Source organism: Equus asinus, chromosome 3, assembly GCF_041296235.1.
Source record: "Equus asinus isolate D_3611 breed Donkey chromosome 3, EquAss-T2T_v2, whole genome shotgun sequence".
NCBI lineage: Eukaryota > Metazoa > Chordata > Mammalia > Perissodactyla > Equidae > Equus > Equus asinus.
The window spans coordinates 61,011,662-61,030,567 of record NC_091792.1 but is presented as its reverse complement, the minus strand read 5'-3'; the positions used below and the strand labels follow the sequence as shown (position 1 = coordinate 61,030,567).

At 53.4% G+C, this 18,906-nt stretch overlaps 1 protein-coding gene across 1 annotated transcript in view; it reads right to left on the bottom strand.

Moving 5' to 3' along the window:
• FAM167A (family with sequence similarity 167 member A) overlaps positions 1–15,593 on the bottom strand; it is a 41,202-nt gene extending 25,609 nt beyond the window's left edge. The window contains exons 1-2 of the mRNA XM_070505099.1: positions 15,261–15,593; positions 9,122–9,221 (exon numbers count right to left, since the gene is read on the bottom strand). The gene's annotated coding sequence lies outside the window, so the exon portion shown is untranslated. The remainder of the gene's footprint in view (positions 1–9,121; positions 9,222–15,260) is intronic.
• Positions 15,594–18,906: the final 3,313 nt, after the last annotated feature.

Genomic DNA, 18,906 nt, shown 5'->3' with positions numbered 1-18,906 from the left:
GTGGTGACCCAGGTTTGACACTGTAACACCCATATGGTGAGATCAAGGGCCAGGGGTTGAATATCTCGGTTATGGTCCCAGATCTGCTACCCACAAACATCTTGGCCTCAGTTTCCTAATCTGTGCAATGGTGCTCCCCACCCCCATCTACCTCATAAGGATGCTGCGAGGACCAGCTGGAGTCTTGTACGTGAAAGCCCTCTGCAAACTGTAAAAAGCTGTGCCCACCTGAGGATGATTATTATCATCAAGGCGTGTGTGGGACATGGAGAGTCCTGAGTCAGGGACTCACCACTTTAAGGTGCACAGTCACAAGTGACAGGCAGGACCGAGCCCCAGACTGCCTCCTGGTGCCCCCAGCACACTCGGGTGGCGAGGATTTGCTGAAACAGGATCTGTTCTGGTTATCACACGTGTCCCAGAGAGCACTGGATGCCTCTGTGCCCGAGAGGCCCCATGGGGTTCTTCCCTTCCCTCCAGCTGGGCCGGGGAGCTGAGCCAGAATGCTACCCAGGGATGGGGGCACTTAGTGGGCACAGAGCTGGACCCAGACTGAGGTGGTGGAGACGTGCTGGCTGGGTGCAGGGGAGCAGAGGCCAGCACTGGACAGCTTCCTGGGCTGGAAGGGCAGGAGGGACTTCCCCTTCCTCTGAACAAACAAGGGACTTCAGGGCACAGGCCGTGGGAGGAAGAGCCCTGCAACACCTGGGCCAACAGGCTTTCTTCACATCTGACCCACATCCTTTCTGCTGCGGAGCATCACTTATTCTCTCCCCCTGGGCTTTGTAAATGTGGAGAGCCCAACGAGGAAAACCAAGGACCCTGCCACACCTGGGAGGACGAGGGGCCTCAGGAAAAACAAGATCAGCCTGTAGTCCCACTAGGTTCAGGGGTGTCCCACCAGGCAGGCCCCTGGGCTGCAGGGGAACCCGAAATTCCTGCAGCAGAGGACAAGCCCCAGAGCCTGTCAGCCTTTTTGCAGCAGTCACCTGACAGAGCCTGGGGACCTACGCTGCGCAGAGGGACGGCTGTTCAAACATGCTGCCTGGCCCGCTCCGGCCCACGGTGGCTGCCACAGCAGAGCCTGTGCCAGCCATGAGCTAATTCCTCTGCTGCCTGGGGAGCCAGGTGGGTGCAGCTCAGTCATTCAGCCAACAACTCGTCTCATTAGGACCTAATCTGTTCACTTGGACAACTTTCAAACCCACCTTCTGGATTGGCTCCTAAGTCAGGGAAGGAGGCAGGGAGCAGGAGACTCATTCTCTCTGTCTCTCTCAAGGGGGAAGGAGGTGGGAGGCCATGCCCGGCAGCGCTGCCTCCCTCCCTATTGCCCTACGTTCTCCTGAGATACTCGAAAGCTACCTCTCTCTGTTTGGACCCACAGGCTCGTGCCTGCTCCTTCCAGTCTGGGGTTCCTCCCTAGAACCCTTCCCTTTCTTCTTCATAATACACAGTCTCTCCAACCAACCCATCCCACTGAATTCCACATTCTTCACACCCCCTGTGACTTTGCACAAGCTGTTCCCTCAGCCTGGAACACCCTTCCCTCCCTTCTACACCTCAGTTCTCAGGGGTTTTCCCCTTCAGGAAGTTTTCCTTGACTCGTCCAAGCTGTGTGTGCCTGGGATGCAACGAGAGCACACGGGACAAACAATTATGTCATCACAACAATACGAGCTAAGGCTTACTCAGAGCGCACCGAGCCAGGCATTGTTGTAAGAGCTGTACATGTACGAACGCATTGAATCCTCAGACCAAGCCCACGAGACAAGTGTTATCATTGTCTCCATTGCACAGATGAGGAAACTGAAGCACAGACTGTCAGGGAGCTTGCCCGAGGTCACAGGAAGAATAAGGGGGGAGGCTGGGACCTGAAGCCCTTGGCTCCAGCCCGGCCCATAACCACTGGGCTTACTAGCCCTTTCAAGCCATAGCACTTCTATTGGGGACTTTCATTATGGTCTCCTCTGCCCAGACTCCGAGCTTCGTGAAGGTGAGAACCGGACTTTGTACCCTGGAAACTCCAGCACTTAGCGGCGTGCTGCTCACCCTAAATGGTTGTGGAATGAATGAGTAAACGGAACAGATTCCCCCCACCCCGCCCCACTCGCTGCGGCCTATACCTGCTCAAGTCTGAGCCGGTCTGGACAGACTCAGAGAAGCAGAGGAGACCAGGGGTTCCTGTGATGACTCCCTCACCACCTGTCCTCATGGGACCTGCGCTGACCTTAGAGTCCTGGACACAGGCTAGCAGGCCCTGGGAAGACAGGAATAGCCTTGCCCTGCACTGGGTACCAGGACTGGGAGAGGGCAACCAGCACCACAGGTCCAGCTCGAGCACCTCCTCTGGGTCCAGTATCGTGAGGCAATTTCCACCCAGCATCCCCTCCCTCCTCCGGAAAGAGCATTTATCTTTCTTGTGCGGAGCCCCTCTGTGTGCTTCCTGTGGGACTGACGTTCCCTCTCTCGACTCAGGGTGGTCACATGACGCAAGCTGAGCCAACAAGAACCCTCCTGGGTTTCTGTGCCAGAACCATCCGGAAGCCCTCTGTGCTCCATGCCGGCCAGGGCTGTGGGGGCCATCTTGCTCACCAGAGGGAGAGGGTCTGCCTGAGGAACGAAACCAAGCAGATGAGATCATTTGAGGCCCTCAGTTCGGCCCTACTGGAAGCCACGTCACCTGACCTTGATTATATAGCCTGTGGTTTCCTCTCGCTTACACTTGGAACTGGGTTTCTGCCGTTTGTAACCAACATAAGCAGGCGTTGGACAAAGAATATAAAATAACATGGCAGATATTTGTTGATATTTGTCTTTTGTCTGTTCTCCATATCCTGTTTGTAGGCAGCTCCTCATTTTGTGCGGACAGCGGACAGGCTGGGCACCCCTCTTCTCTGAAACCAGAGGATCATGACCCCCTCCTCCCTGGCTGTGTAGTGCTCTGGCCACCAGGTGCGAGCTTGTGACTCGAGTTTAGCCAATCAGATGCCCAGGGCCAGGCCCCTCAATCTGGTAGGCGTGGGGCCAGGAAGGAGGGCCGGTTAGGGTTCATTGCGGCCATGGCGAGCCTCGGAGGCAGACGTGAAGTGCAGGGGAGGTAGCAGCATCTTAGCCAAATCCTGTCGCTAAGGACTGTTGGAGGGTACGGTATTGCGATATAACAGAAAATATGTATTTGGTCTCTGTTCCCAGTTCTCAACACAGAGCTCCTAAAACCCTTGTAATTTCCTAACTGATGAGAGGGATAGGAGTGTTTCTTATTACACTGTTTTTCTCCCCCAGTCCTTGAAACAGCTCCAGAGCAACAAAGGTGAAAGAGGCATCTTTTGTTATTCATAACAAGCCCCTTTCGACCCCACTGAGTTTATGTTAATGAGGTGACTTTTGGAAAGCCCCTAAGGTGGGGGCTGGTTGCCAGGGGAACCAGCCCCGTGATCAGAGGGTTGGAACTTTCAGCCCCATCTCCGACCTCTGGGGAGGGAAGAGGGCCTGGAAGTTGAGATCAATTGCCAGTGGCCAATGATTTAATTAATCTTGCCCACATAATGAAACCTCCATAAAAACGCTAACCGAAGGAGTCCAGAGAGCTTCCAGGTTGGTGAACAGGTGGACGTGCTGGGAGGGTGGGGCCTGGAGAGGGCATGGAGGGTCTGCACCTGGTCCTCATACCTTGCCATAGACACCTCTTCCCTCTGGCCAGTAAATGTAAGTCAGTGTTTCCCTGAGTTTTGTGAGCCATGCTAGCAAATTACTAAATCTGAGGAGGGGGTTATGGGCAAGTCCCAATTTATAGCCAGTAGGTCAGAAATACAGATGACAACCTGGGATTAGCAATTGGCATCTCAGGTGTGGGGCAGTCTGTGGGACTGAGCCCTTAACTTGTGAGATCCGACACTAAATTAAGGTAGATAGTGTCAAAATTACCTTAAATTGTAGGACACCCAGTTGGTGTCTGCAGAGAACTGGAGAATTGTTTGGTGTGGAAAACTCACACCTTTGGTGTCAGAAGTGTTCTGAGAGTGTCGTGTGAGTAAAAACCTAGCACTCCACTGAGCTGGTCTCAGAGCATTTAATTTACTCGGCCTTCCACCTCTCTGTTTTTTGGAGGTGCCCCGGGTTCTGCCTGTCTTCTCCCTTGGGTCTTTACCTCCTCCCACTTCTGTGAACACCGTACAATATGGTCATTTTGTGTTGCTTACAACCAAGAACCCTCACCGAAATGAGGGTGGACGTACAATTCATTTGGAAAGACAAAATACATAACTGAGGGCTAAGTAGTGTCATAAGATAGTATGACAATGAAAAAAGGCTCCCCTCCCCATGTTTTCATGTGTCCCTTGAGTGGGAGTGGTGCCACCCCCAGTTGAGAACCACAGGGTGATGACCACTGTCCTCTTAAAGAAGTTTTACTGACAGTCCATCTGCCTTCATAGTTCATATGTTTCCTAATTTACCATCTATTACGGGCAACACCTGATGAGGACGTAGTGACAATTTTCCATATGTGTAAATTTACACTTACACTGCTCCTTCTAGCAGAAGTGCCACCCACGGGTCCTTGTGCATAAATTGGCATGCTCTGGCTTTAGGCTTGGTGACACATGCAGCACACTCAACAGAGCCGCTCTCTTTCAGGGAGTGACCCCCTGGCCTGCCTCAGGAGCGCGACGGCCACCGGAGGGAGGAGGTGAATGAGCAGAGAGGTGGCAGAAGACACAGTGAGGGACACAGAGCGACTGGCAGTGGGCGCCACTGCTGTGGTCTGTCTCCTGTGGGGACATTTCTGCAGTGAAGAATTGGCTACACCGTGGCTTAGGCCCCAACAGGATCTGAGTTTCCTCAGCAAGGCAGGTCTTGGGGGACAGGACGTCTTAAGGGTCCATTCCTGCCTTCACACCACCACCCACCCCTGCAACTGTCTGTTACTCACTGCTCTGCTGCTGGAGGCCAGGGCCAGCCTGGACAGTGGGCAGGGCCTCAGACAGTGTGCACAGCAGTGACTGGAAGCCAAGTCAGGTCCACCTCCCACCTCTCAGCAGAGCCACAGAGCCCCACCTTCTACCCAAGGCGAAAGCAAGGCCCAGGGGGCCCCAGCTCCCCGGGCTGTGGGTCTGCACTCTGAGGCCGGAGCCCAACTCCCACGGGAGCTGTGAGACTTGAAGAGTCACCTCGCCCCACCTGCCTGGGTCTCGGGCCCCTGTTTTGAAAATGGGCTCATTCCAGCCTCCATTTGTTCCACTCTGCAAAGCCATAGCAAGGGTGAAACGAGAGTGAGGGGAAAGGGCTTGGGTGCAGACTATAATGCTTTTTATAAACTTAAAAAAAATTCAGCGTGGCTCAGGCCAGAACTCACACCTGAATCTTTTTCTTTCCTTTTCTAAAGCAGCTAATCCCTTTTTTTCCAGGTGGGTGAGGGGTCAGTAGGTCTGGGGCGCAGAGGCAGAGCTGTGACAAGGCAGGCTCTTTGGTCCAGGTTTAATCATAAAACCGCGATGCTTATCTTAACCGGAGAGCCCAGGGCGGGACTCAGGACTGACCTCCGGTGGCCGATGGAAGCTGTGGAATCCCTTCTGTGCTCAGCAAACTTTTGGGAGCGCTAATGACTGGGGCTGAGAGGCTGGGGGACACAGCTCTGCGCCCCACAGAGCAGCTGCTCACAGGAGCCAGGGAGCTGGGAGGAGCTGCCAGAGAGCGTGTTTTCCCTCCTGTCAGACATTGCCATGGTGACTGAAGCAGGAGGGGACACCCGCTGGTTGGCCCTACACAGATAGACAGATCATCTTTCCAGGCTCATCTTTATTCGAGGTCTCGGTCTTGGTTGGAGCCGGTGTTGGAAGTGCCTGAGACGGGGGAATGACATCATGCAGGGACCCGACCCTTGACACCAATTGTGTGTGCGTGGTGGGGGCGAATTGTGTTGGGACATTATATATATGTGTGTGTGTGGGGGGGGGTGTAGGGGTGGGTTATATTGTTGCATGTGTGCTCTGCGTGTGTGGTGGGGGACGCTAGTAAGGGAAGCGGGGAGGTATCAGGGTTGTGCGTGACAGTGGCGTCTTCCTCAAATGCACCCATGATCTACACCCCAGGGCAGAGTGCACCGCAGGGGCTGCATACTGCCCACCCAGGAGAATCCCCATTTTCCAATTCCTGGAAGCCATCCCTTTGCTACGTGGATTACTCTGCCAAGCAGCAAACCATTGTGAAGAATCCAGCCATTTCTTCTAAGAGTCTGAGGCTGTGCTCCTTGCCTTCGAGCCTCGGCTCCATCAACTGACTTCTCCCTGCTCTCATGCACCCATGTCACTCAAGTCTGCTCAGGTGTCACCTCCACACAGAGACCAGCTCAGACCATCCTATCAAGATGTCCCCGCTTCATTTTTCCTCATAGCTCTTATCACTCTTAGCTATGATGTTATACGGAGATTTGTTTACTTGTTTGTCATGTGTCTCACCCCTGTAGGGCAGTGACTTTCTCTTCTTCACAACCGTGACTCTAGCGCTCAAGCAGTGCCCAACACACAGTAAGTGTTGAGTCAACTCATTGAATGAATGAGGGAAGGACTTCCTGGGTAGTCTGTTTTATCCCTTTGTCCATCACTGGCCCACCTGGGAACTTGCTCCCCCTCACTGAGTCTACAGCTCTGGCTCAGAGCTCAGCTGAGGGCTGCCTGCCCCCAAAGCTCTCGAGGACACCCCACCTTCCAGGCCATTCCTCTCTGAATGTTCTCGCCAGCACTGGCTTCCATCACGCCCACTGCACAGTGTACAACCTGGAGCCGTGGGAGTGTCCTCTCTCCCTGACCAGATGTCTAGTTCCTCCATGGGGAGGGGATTACTTCCTCTGTTGTGTCCTGAGCACAAGGCTCTGCAAATGCTCAATAAATGCTGAGGATGGTGATGCTGTGAATCAGTGAACAGATTCTAGCCAGAGTTTTCCCACCTCTAGATGGTCTCCTGCCTACAGGAGACCTCCTGAGGGGTCGTGGGTAAGGCTTTCAAGGTCAGAATGTTTCTAGTGAGTCTGAATCGGGGGGCAGGGGTGGTTTGGGAGGCTGATCTCAACTTTACGTTTTATCCTTTCCCCATAACCACATGGTTGCCTTTGACTAAGTCTTCCACCCTAGTTCAAACACCAGCTCATTCTCCAGTCTTCTGTGCTCTTTCTGAATGGAACTGAGCACTTCCTCTCCAAATATATTTTTTAGCACTTTTCTGCACCAGTCTGATGGACTGACCATTTATCTCCTTGAATCCTATCATCTAGTTACATCTCTGATGAACCTGTTAGGTGGACAGATATGTCTTAGTTGAGCCCCCTCTTCTGTGGGGACCACCCCTGCATCATTCCAGGTGGTTCTGAAGGGACTGTGAGTCAGTCTCTGCCCATCACCCCCACCCCTAGGAATGCTCACATGATCCAGGCTTAGACATCAGTTAGCCCTTACCCTGGCAATAGTGACTGGTCCAATGGATATGCACAAGGCCAATCTGAATACTGTCATGGGATTTAAATATAGACACTTGGAGAAATAGGGTATCTTTTCAGCTGCAACAGCTCAGCTGGGAGGATAGAAACCTGGAGTTTCCAGGGTCCATTTTTCTCAGCCTCATGGAGAAAGCCCATTTGCAGGAAGAAGGAATAAGCCTTCGGGAAGAAGAAAGAGAGAGAGACCTGACAACATCTTTTGATCCATTGGACCCAGCCGTGCCCAAAGACCTAAACTTCCCAATTCTATGCACTAACACCTTCACTCCTTCGCTTGAGCTGATTTAAGCTGGGCTTCTGTCCTTTGCCATCAAAAAGGCCTGTGTAACCCAGCTTCACTGGATTGTGAGGTCCTCGAGGCAGTCTGTCTCCAGTTCTTCCCCATACTTCTCATAGCTATTTGCTTGGTATAACCAGCTCAACTTTAATGTATATTTTCTATATAAAGAAAAGAAATATATAAATGGCCATTTTCTCTCTATCCGAAGATGGAGATAAATGAAAATTCTTAGAATCAAGAGGAAGAGGGGACGAGAACCAGTGGCTACTGTGTGCCAGGCACTGTGCAAATGTCTAGTTGAGCCCTTGAAATGACCCTGAGATAGGACTAGAATTATCCCGACTTTACAGGTCAGACGAAGGCAAGTGAAGGGATCACCATTTTGGCCCCAGTCTTCTCAACTCCACCATTGTGACCATGTCCCCAAATGGCTTCATAAGTAGAAAAGTGACAGGAACAAGTCCTTTCAGTGTTTCCATATCTTAAAGCCCAGCATTCTTACAACTCCCAGGGGCAAATAATAGCATTTAAATATTCTTATGGCAATGCTTTGTTTTCCTGTAAAATTGATCTGGGCAGGTGAGGAGAATGGGACTCAAGCACCTAGACTGGAGTCCCTCTCTGCTGACACTGGCAAGCGAAGCCACTGCAGCGTGAGGATTTCTCTCCGAGGCAGGAGCCTTTCTCTCAGGGCAGGAGCGGACTGCAGGAAGACCTGAGCCTAAGGAAGGTTCCCCCATTCACAACGCGAACCCCCTCCTCATAAAAGTCATGTGATTTCTTGGAACTAGAGCGGCGTGCTTGGCATGGGACAGACCTCATTTGATCTGTCCACGGTGTTTCTGTTGGGTGGGGGGCTCCCAAGCCAGTCCCAGGGGCAGCTTCATGCCTAGACCTGAGGCTGCCAGTGTGGAGGATGGGCAGATGGGTGTGAGGCCCAGTGCGGGACCCCAGAAGGGGCAGGGAGCCTCGATGGGCTGTGATCCTCTCTCCCCTTCACTTTCCTGCTCCAGGCAGCCTCAGGCCACTCCCCAAGGGAGGTCCCAGCACTGCTGCTGGGGATGGGTATGAGGCAACCATTTTGGACAGACCCGGCCCTGGTGGGAGAGAAAAGAGCCCCTGGCCTGGGAGTCAGCTCAGGGCCCATCCCACCCTGAGTGACTGCGGCCCCTCACTTCCCTCTCAGGGCTTCTGCTTCTCCCCTGAGAAATGCACAGTTTGAGTGCAATGGCCTCCACACTTCCTTCTACCCTGACAAACATGCGCAGAGTCTAGACCACAGCAGCCAGGGGGGTTGTCGCCATGTCCCGGAGCTGCACCCACGGGGGTGGGGGGCAGAGAGACCCACTTACCTGCGTTCTTCCAGGTGTGTTTCCCAGCGAAGCTCAGTTTGCAATGTGCTCTGCTAATGATTGCACCTCAACTTATCATTCAAGGCTTCTGTTTCCACCCCTGGAAGAGCAAGAGCGATCACAAACATTTTGAAATCACACTGCGGTTTACAAATGTTTTTCACACACACGATGGACCAGGCTGGAGAGGCCTTCCTGAGAGTTATACCACAGAGAAACCACAAACCAGAGAAGTCACAAGACTTGCCCAGGGTCACACAGCACTGTTTGGGGGACTGGCTGGGCTTGGACCAACATCTTCTGATTCCAAGTTGAGCTTCCATTGTTTAGAATATGAGGAAACCTTGCTTTGCCTCCCTGGGATATTGTGAGACAAGAATCTATAAAAATTCTCGTTAAGACCTTTGCACATTCAAAGTGCTCAGTCCATGCTGAATAATTGATGGGCTCTGTTCCTGGCTGCTGAGATCAGACACACAGGCCTCCTGCTGTAAGGCTGGGAATGGGGAAACCTTTATCGTTTTGCCCGGTGAAAGAAGTTGCCGAGAAAATCGCCAAGAAAGAGTTGTGCTTGCCTGTTGGTGGGGAGAGAGGCCCTAGCTCCTGGGAGCCATCAATCTAATTTATTGCCTCACCGAAAGAGAGGTGAAAACTCGGGACTGCTGCTGGGCCACCCAGAGTTGCCACCACTGTGTCCCTTCCAGGGCTGCGAGGCCCTGGGAAAGGGCTGCTGTGCTGTGACAGGCAGGGAGAAAGGTGCCTGAGAATCCAGCAGTGCAATGGGGGAGGAAGGAAGGCAGAATTAGCCATGGGAAACGCAGAGTCTGAAGCAGAGGCTCCTTCCACGAAAACGCCTGACCAGGCAGAGATGTCCAGGAGGGGGCTGAGGCAGCCTGCCGACCGCTGCATGTGACCACAGGATTTTTCTGGCCAAAGGCCATGGCAGCAGGGATTAGGGGGCAGAAAGCAGACACAGAATGGCCTTTAAAGCAATTTGCAGAGATCAAAGCAGAACGCAGTTCGACTGGGTTTTCCGGCTACAAGAACAGGCAACATTTCACAGCTGACTGAAACTCCGGGTACCGTTTCACAGCTAAGGACACTGGGGAGGTACCTCCTCCCCCCGTAGGGTGTGGCCCACCAAAGGATGCCCCAACTGGCATTTGTTTCAGTGCCCAGACAAAGCAGATTTAAGGCTATCCAAATCCACAGGATAATTGGCTCCAACTTCAAATAAATAGAATCAACCAAGTCCCACTCGAATGGGATTTGTTCTGACGCTTTGCTTTCTATTTCACTCTGCTTTGCAAGTCCCAAAGCCCATTGGTTTTGCAAGGACTTCCTAAGAAGTTTCATGGTGTGCTCCGTGCTTATGCAAGCCCCTCCACCTTCAGATTCCGGCTGGGCGTGCTGACCTCTCAGGGTGGAAGGGTCTCAGCGTTTCCCTGTGTTTGTGGGGGGAGCTTCCCAAGGACTCGGGTGGAGGAGGTGGTTCCCAGCATGTCCAGCTCTGCCTGCAGCTAACCCAAGGTGCAGCACAGCACCCGCAGTGGGGCTTGGAGGGGACATTTGGCTCAGGCACCGCATAGGCAGAACAGAAAGTGGGATGTGTGACCCTGCTCCCCACTTGTGTCAGCTTGACTGTCAGCTTGGCTGGGCTGCTGAGCTGCCTGAGTTCCTAACTCAGAGAGGGAAGGAACTGGGAGCAGGAGAAAGAGAGAGAGACGGGTTGGTAGTGGCAGGGCTGGGTGTTGGTGGACGCGGGTGGACAGCCCAGTCCTGACGCTAATTCTGTGAACTTGGGTAATCAGTTTAACTCCCTAGGCCTCAGGTGCCTCATCCATGAAATGGGGATCATAACAGAACCCACCTCAAAGCCTTGGAAGGATCCAGTGAGTATATGTGAATTCTCAGTTATGCCTCTAACAGGACTGTCACCTCCACCCATGACAGTGCTCGGCTGGACCTCTCCTTGGCCTATCGAAAGGGGGGATGGCTGTCAAACCCTTAAAGATAGGTCTTGTGTATCTGTGTGCTCCAGAATGTGCAGAAGATCATTTTACTGTCAGCCCAGGATCTGGGCTGCACAGATCGTCTTCTCTCGTCTGCAATCCTAACCAGACTCCACACTCCTTGAGGGCAGGACCCTTGTCTTATGCCTCCTTGGTAGGATGTCTATTACTGATCTTAAAACCCTTCACAGAGATGGTGAGACGTTCTCTGTGCTATCTTCCGGCTAGTTGCAACCAGCTGCATTCAACAAGGGTGCATTCTAATCGGGACTCCCACTCCCAGGCTGGCCCCCTCGTGCAGGGGGTCCCCAGTCCAGAGGGGCTATGGCAAGTGCTTTGGCTGTCTTTCTCTCTGCTCAACACCAGGCATTTGATAACTAGTAGAGTAAATATTAGAAATGCATTCTCCTTGGTGAAAACAGAGGTATTCAAGATATATAGGCTGGCCAGGCAAACTTTGAGGCATTCTTTTCTTTTTTCCCAAAGATTTTATTTTTCCTTTTTTGCCCTAACACCCCCCAGTACATAGTTGCATATTTTTAGTTGTGGGTCCTTCTAGTTGTGGCATGTGGGACGCCTCCTCAGCATGGCTTGATGAACGGTGCCATGTCTGCGCCCAGGATCTGAACTGGCAAAACCCTGGGCTGCCGAAGCGAAGCGCGCGAACTTAACTACTCGGTTACGTGGGTGGCCCCCGAACCACTCTTGACTCTTGAAAGAGCAAGGTGAAGGGATCTAGTGAGATCTCGGGGGAGGTGTGGTCAGGGCGCCTAAAGAGACAGATGGTCGTGACTTCAACCAGCCCCAGAACAGGTGGTATGGACTCTGGTGGACCTGTTTGCTAATAAATAGTTGTTCATAAAATCTCTACACATGTGGCAGAATTTGGTGTGAGGCTTGCTTTCATTCTACCTGACAATGAGGTTTGCCTTCTCCTTCTTCAAAGTTTTATTTCAGTGGCTGCTGTCAGACAATATACAAAAGAACACAACATAACAAAACCGGGGAGTCATGCCCAAACCAGTTTAGGTCAGTTCAGAGTACCACAGTGTCCCCGGGGCCTCACACCTGTAAATGCACCCGCAGAGGCTCTGCTGGCTTCCTGGAATGAGGAAATGCTGCTCAGCCCTCAATAAGCTTTGGTCATGGCCAAGGTCACTGTCCGGGCCATTACATACCTGGAAAACCAGCTGGACTTTCCCTTCGAGGTCCCAAGGGACAAGCCCTATGAGGAAGTCTTTGGGGACCCATTACCAGCTCCTACATTTGGATCAGGACACCGAGGGGAATTTCTGGCTGTACTAAAGAGATCACCTTGAAGAAAGGGGGCCTCTGTGCCCTGGAGAAGCTGAACCCCCCACCTCTTCCTGGGGCTCTGCAAAGGCTGCTGGGCAGGGGACCTGGTGTGAAGGCCCTTGGTGCTGGGGCGCTCACTACGCTCTCCCACGAAAGACGAGAGCCCACCCGCAGGGAAACGGGCTGCTGCTCTCTGCATTCCCTTCTCTGAGGAGTTTGTCATGGGTGAGCACTGTGGGGTGGCGGTGGGTACGGGGGTAGTGTTTAAGAGGAAAGGAGATGGGTGTGGGCCAGCACAAGCCTCTAAATTCTCCTCTTGCTCATCTTCTCTCTTTTTATCTTTCCTTCCTCTCCCACACCTCTCCAGAGAGAATGGCGGGGAGAGTCAGGGTGGGGAAGCGCTGGGCTTTCACGCACCAGGGCGACTGTCCTGACCGCAGACAAGCTGACATTTGCAGCCTTCCAAACTCGGGTTGGCAACTTGACCCTCCGTGGCAGCTCAAACTCTACAGGATGATCGCAGAGTTCCTTCTAAACCCTTTCTCACCTCCAGTCTCTCCTCCTGCTCCCACAGCCCACTGCTCTCTATTTAGCCCACCCTCAGACCTTCAAGGTCTGCGTGAGAATTTGCCTTTCCTTCCTTTCTCCTCACCCCAATCCAAACCCAGGGTACCTTTGCTCATTAAGAGCCATGCTGGTTAATCCTAAAGGATTTCCAGTTAGTGAATGAGAACTCCCCCACCCCTAGTCTGTAAACCAGGCAGTAAACTGCTCAGATTATCATTCATCTGCCACCTTTGCAAGTAGCTCAACACCCCAATCAAGCAGAGAGCCATTGCCAGAGAGAACACAGCTCCCAGAGGGTTCTGGGAATTCCAGACACTCTTGCAGGGCCAAGGGAGATTTCCACTAGCAAAATTTACCTAGAGAAAACCACCCGAGCGTGTGAGGAGCCTGCCAAGCAGTTCTCCCTTGTTGGCCTGGGGCTCTGTGGATCTCTCTCAGCAAATAGTTAGGCACTGCCTTAATTTACTTGCCTGCCAGAGTCCCTCTTGGAGGGAGGCCAAGCTGGTAGATATGGAAGTGAGACTGTTAATTTAGTGGAAATCCATGCATGTAATTGGGAGGACAATACGGGAACAAGTGCATGAGAAGTTGGGGGTCTTTGGGCAAGGAGGAAAAGAGAGGCAAGGGAGGACCCTTCTCTCTGCTTCCAGGGAGCAGGGTTGAAGCAAGCCATCCCCCACTGCAGAGCCGTTCAGGCTCCTGATGCAAGAAATGGCTTTCTTGGCTCCACCGGGTCCCTTGAGATGGCAAGGGACCTTCCCAGGTCACAGGACGACCCCGACACACAGCTCTCATTTTGTCTGGGTGTGACTGCTTCTTCCCCCTCTCTGGGCCCCTCTCCTCGGATCTCCTAAAGCAGCCTTCCTTTGAGAGCACTGTCTTAGGAGTCAGGCACGTGAGGCTGACTCGCTCTTTCACCAGCCACGTGAGCTGCACCAAGTTACTGAATTTCTTGGAGTTGTGTTGGCAACATGGGGATGTAATGTCCCCTCAAAGGGCAATTGTGAGGATAAAATGATCAGTGGATGCGAAGGCTTCTCGCACAGTGCCTGATGGGTAAATGTGCTCAGGGAAGAGCTGTCATCTTCATCCACTATACAGTTTGTGGCTGCTTTGCCAAGCCCCTTAAACACACGCTGGCAGAAGCTCCCATCCTGTGGATGCAGTCCAGCTAGACACGCCTCGGCCACCTCTGCTCTCTCAGCACTTTGCCCAGCACTTTCTACACTCCATCCCCTGCCTGGTGGGCGGCAGGACTGTCTCCAGGGCATCAGAGGGGCAGCTGGTTTAGAGCCTTGTCTCCCTTGGGCACTTTAGGGATCACCCTGTTGATGAGGACCTGGGTTCACCTCATCCGGCGCTCACCAGGAACGGCTGGGAGTTGGTGGAAACAATTTGGGACAACCTGCCTGTGGATTTAAGACAGCAGCCGTGGACCACCAACTTAGGACCATCCCACCTTCCAGACCTCTCAGGAGGAACCACACACCATGGAGAATGAAAACCAGACACAGGCAGTAAGAGGTTTTTTAAAAAGCAGAACATCCAACCTAAGTTGATGGAAAGAGATTTTTTAAAAAGCAGAACACATCCAACCTGACTTGGTGGAAAGAGACACCCGCCCCGTTGCCTGGAACCACAGACCTTCCTGCTGTCTCCCAGTGACCAGGGGTGCCCAGCCTCACGCTGCCCTGCTCACTCCTGGAGGGCCCTTGGGCTGGGCAGTTCCCTCTGCCCACACTGGCTTCAGCCCTTCAGAGCACCCTTGGGCCCAAGTGCCCTGGGTCACTTCTCCTGAGTTGGGGATTGCATGCTGGGGCCAGGAACTTCCATGTCACCCAGCCTGAAGTAGACAGAGGGGATACGGCGGGCTTGGAGATGACCAGCGGTTTGGGAGCAGACCTGGAGAGACTGAGTGGGGCTCCTCCCTCTCAGACCGCGAACCCCAAATCTCCACCTAGATATTAAGGCTGGAAGAGGCCAGGAGGGAGATGGGAGATGGAATCCAGCCACCACTGTCCCACTCCCCCTGCAGGAAGTGAGCCCTCAGGAGCGGGTGAGGCAGGACCCCGCTCTCCCGCGGGCGGGCGCGGGGTGCCCCCTCCAGGGCGCTTTGGAATCGATACTCCCCCTGCCCCGGGCAGGGCTGCTCCCCGCCACTGTCTGCCCTGGGGACCTGCGGCGCTCTGAGTCCCTTCCCCAGCCACATCACCCCCAGCCCGGCCCCCAGCCCTGGGAACGTCCCCGCCCCTCCGCGAACCCACCTTCGCCGGCGCTCCGCGGCCCCTTCCAGGGGTGTCAGCAGGGTCCCCGCCTCCTCCTCCCGACGCGGGCTCCCGGCTCCGCAGCCTCTGGCCACGGCCTCGGGGGCTGAGCCGGCTTCTGCCGCCCTTTCTCTCGTGCTCCAGTGAATTCTCAGCACTATTCTTTTTTTAAGGGACTTTTTTTTTTTTTTTTTTTTTTTTTGCGTTGCGTCAGGGCGGTTGCCTGGCGACGGCAGAGCTATTCCACCGCGAGCCCTTTGAGTCCCATCCCCTCCAGCATCTCATTCATGCCGCTCCGCCCGAGGCTGGGGACCTGGGACGCGCAGGGTCCGGGAGCCGCGCAGCCGGGTCCTAAAGCCCTTCTAGTTGCGCGTTCCCGGCCAGGACCTGAACCCAAGCAGCCGCCCCGCCGCAAGCAGAAGCGAACTACACGCGTTTGCCAAACCCTAGACGAAACCAAACCCAAATACCCTTTTTTTTTTATTAAACCCGAAACCCAGGCAGTTTTCCCCCAAGCATGGCAACGTGGCTTTGCCACTGTCAGCAGTTTGCCTTCGTGGAGGGGGCAGGAGAACCCCCTTCCTGCGTCGGCAAGCCCAGAGCCTGCACTCCACCCACAAGCAGGCTGAGTCCAAACGACCAGCAGCAACTCCCGTTACCCAGCGCCTAACATGTGCCAACAGCGACTCAGCAAGGCAGACGTGGGTATCTCCTCTTTCAGATGAGGAAACTGAGGCTCAGAGAGGCCAGGTAGAAACCAGAGGTTAACTAGAAACAGGTGTTCTTCCAGGTCTGTCTCCCAGACCAGCTGGGAGGAGTCGAGGTGGACCTGTCCCTGCGCAGGTGTTTCCCCGCTAACCACAAGGTACCTCCTGGGCTATAATACTCTGTGCTGTGTCAACCGCTCACTAGAGATAGTTCTGATCTATATCCAGTCCCTGCTCCACCAGAGCCTAGAGCTCCAGGCACCTAAGACATTACAGGACAGCAGCCAAGGCTGCCCCATTCTGGCCTTTAGAACCAACCCTCACTGCAGACAGGGGGCTCCAGTCCAGATCCTGGGGCTCTACCTCCTCCTGGGACCCCTGACCCCAGAGCTGATTCCTAAACGTTGACCTCATTCTCAGGGCAGCCTGAGACATGGCCAAGTTCCCCTCCTAGACATTTTGGGTTGGCAGGGTCCTTCGAACTTATCTCATCTACCATCCTCACAACAGCACTGGGGGGGCTGGGCAGGTGTTGTTATCTCCATGAACAGATGTACACACTGAGGCCACGGGGCTGCAAAGTAACCTGCCACAAGTTCCATTCCGGGCAAGTAGCTGGCCTTGTTTTCTATGGCTACTCAGCCCCACAGATGCCCAAGACCTTTGTGCTGCCCCCTGCTGCCCATGTCCTTCACCGAAACTCCCTCTCTGGGCCCTGTCCCACTTCCTTCCTTGCCCCTCTCTCTAGGATGCCCTTAAGGGACTTTGTCTAAGAAGAAATCCTGCTCCTGGGAGCACCCCATCATGCTAAGGGGTTAATGCTTCTAAGCCAGCAAGTGTACTTGAACAGGGGTCTTCCGGGGAGTCACAGCATCAACCCAACCTCCTGAGTCTAGCTCCTAAATATCCGTCCAATCCTTCCACTTCTTCCCATCGCCTCTGCCACTACCCTGGCTCAAGTCACCATCAGCTTGCTCCCCTCCAGCAACAGCCTCTTACTGATGGCCCTGCACCCACTCTGGGCCCCCAACCGACCCTCTCCCCCCGAGAAAGTTATTCCCCCACAGGGAGAGCAAACTCTTCAGAATGGAAATCCGATCCTTGCTTCTCCCAGCTTTAAAGCCCTCCGACAGCTCTCAGTCCTCCCAGGATGAAAACCCAGCACGGCCACCAGGCCTGCATGGTCTGGCTCTGCCCGCCTTTTGGGTCTCGCCTTGCACTGATACTCTGCTCTCCAGACAGACTCTCTTCCAGGTCCTTCTACACACCTGTTCCTCCCTTACGGCGCTGACAGCACATCTGCCTCCTGAGGGGACCCCAGGTTACACAGCCTCCTAACCTCACCTACTTCTCCTTCATGGACCACTTGTAATTTTATCTTCATTTGTGAGGTTATTTGATTAGTATCTGTCTCCCTCTCAGGCTGTAGGCTCTGAGGGGCAGGAACCATGTTTGCTGCCAGAAGACTCAGTCTGGATTCGGGGACTCAGCATCCTCCTGGCTGCCTGTCCCTGGCCACACGCCGGTACTGAATACTGAGTGCCCCCCTCACTGCTCACCAGTGTATTCCAGCCTCAGCATGTGGTAAGTGCTCTATTGTCTTCTTGGTGGAGCTGTCCTACCTCATCTGGAAATGCTTTTTCCCATCTTCACCCTCTTAGCCCCTCATTTGGCCTGGGGCTCCTGTTTCTGCTTTCTTGTGGGTACACTGTCCTCTATCTTCTCATAGACAGGCAGCCTGTCCAGGGCAGGGATGGAGGCCTCACCCTTACACCTCCCATTCTGCCTGGTGTATGCCTGGACAGGAGGGTGGTCAGTGACGAGGACCAGGAGAGTCAGTGAGGGAGGGAAGAGGAGGAGGAAAAGCCAGGTGTCTGTTGGAACAGTTTCGTTGTTAATGTCTAACCATATGCAGTGGTCAAACGAGTTATAGTTAGAGCTCCAGCATTGGATGGTATGTAGCCATACAAATAATATTTCCAAAATATATTTGATGACATAGGAAAATGCTAATGATTTCATGCTAAGTAAACAAGACTGGAACACCAAATGTCTAAGTAAATAAGACATTATGAAACGTTTAATTCTAGGATCTAATATCCAATTCTTTTATATATGTAAAAAAAGATTGGGAGGGTATATGCATATATTAGCTGTGATTTTTTTCTCGGTGGCAGGGTAACAGAGGATTTAGCATTTTTTCTATAGGCTTGCATTAATTTTCTGCAATGCATGGTTTTTGTAAGTAGCAATGTCAGGAAACACTACTACAAAGAACAGACGTCCCCGTGCTTGGGGTACCTGATGCCTCCTGCTTTGGATGAAGCTGCCTTTTATATGAGATGCTGTAAGGCTAGGCTGGAGCCCACTAATGGGGAGGGGGGTCCCCATGGCTCAGAGCAGCAGGGCCACCTGAGGGCTCTTCCCTGCTAGTTGGCCCTTTGGACCAGAGAACATTGGGCTGAGTCCATGAGGGTGAGTCTGCACTCGGTGACAGCACCCTGATTCTAGAGCTGCCTGTTGGATCATTCCTATCGATCTAGTTTGACTTTCAAGAGGCAAGATGTACTGATGTGTGAGAGGGCCGGCCCAGGTACCTGGACCATCTTAGTGAGTGCATATGTCGGCCAACAGCAGCCTCACTGACGTTAGCACACCACTTTACAGGTTACAGAGTGGTTTCCTTTCTGGTGGTCCCAAGATGAGTGAGACATCATCTCTTTTGATCCTAGAGAAATTCTGTGAAATAGAGAAGTCAAGAAATATTCTCCCTATCTTACTTAAGAGACATCAAACTTGGCGAGGTTGAGGGGCTCACCCGAAGTCATACTCCTGGTAGTGGCAGGGCTCCTAGGACTGTCTGACGCTAAGTCTAGGACACTCCATACTGCACCACACTGACCCTGCAGTCCCTCCAAGCCTTGGGCAAGGCAGCCTCA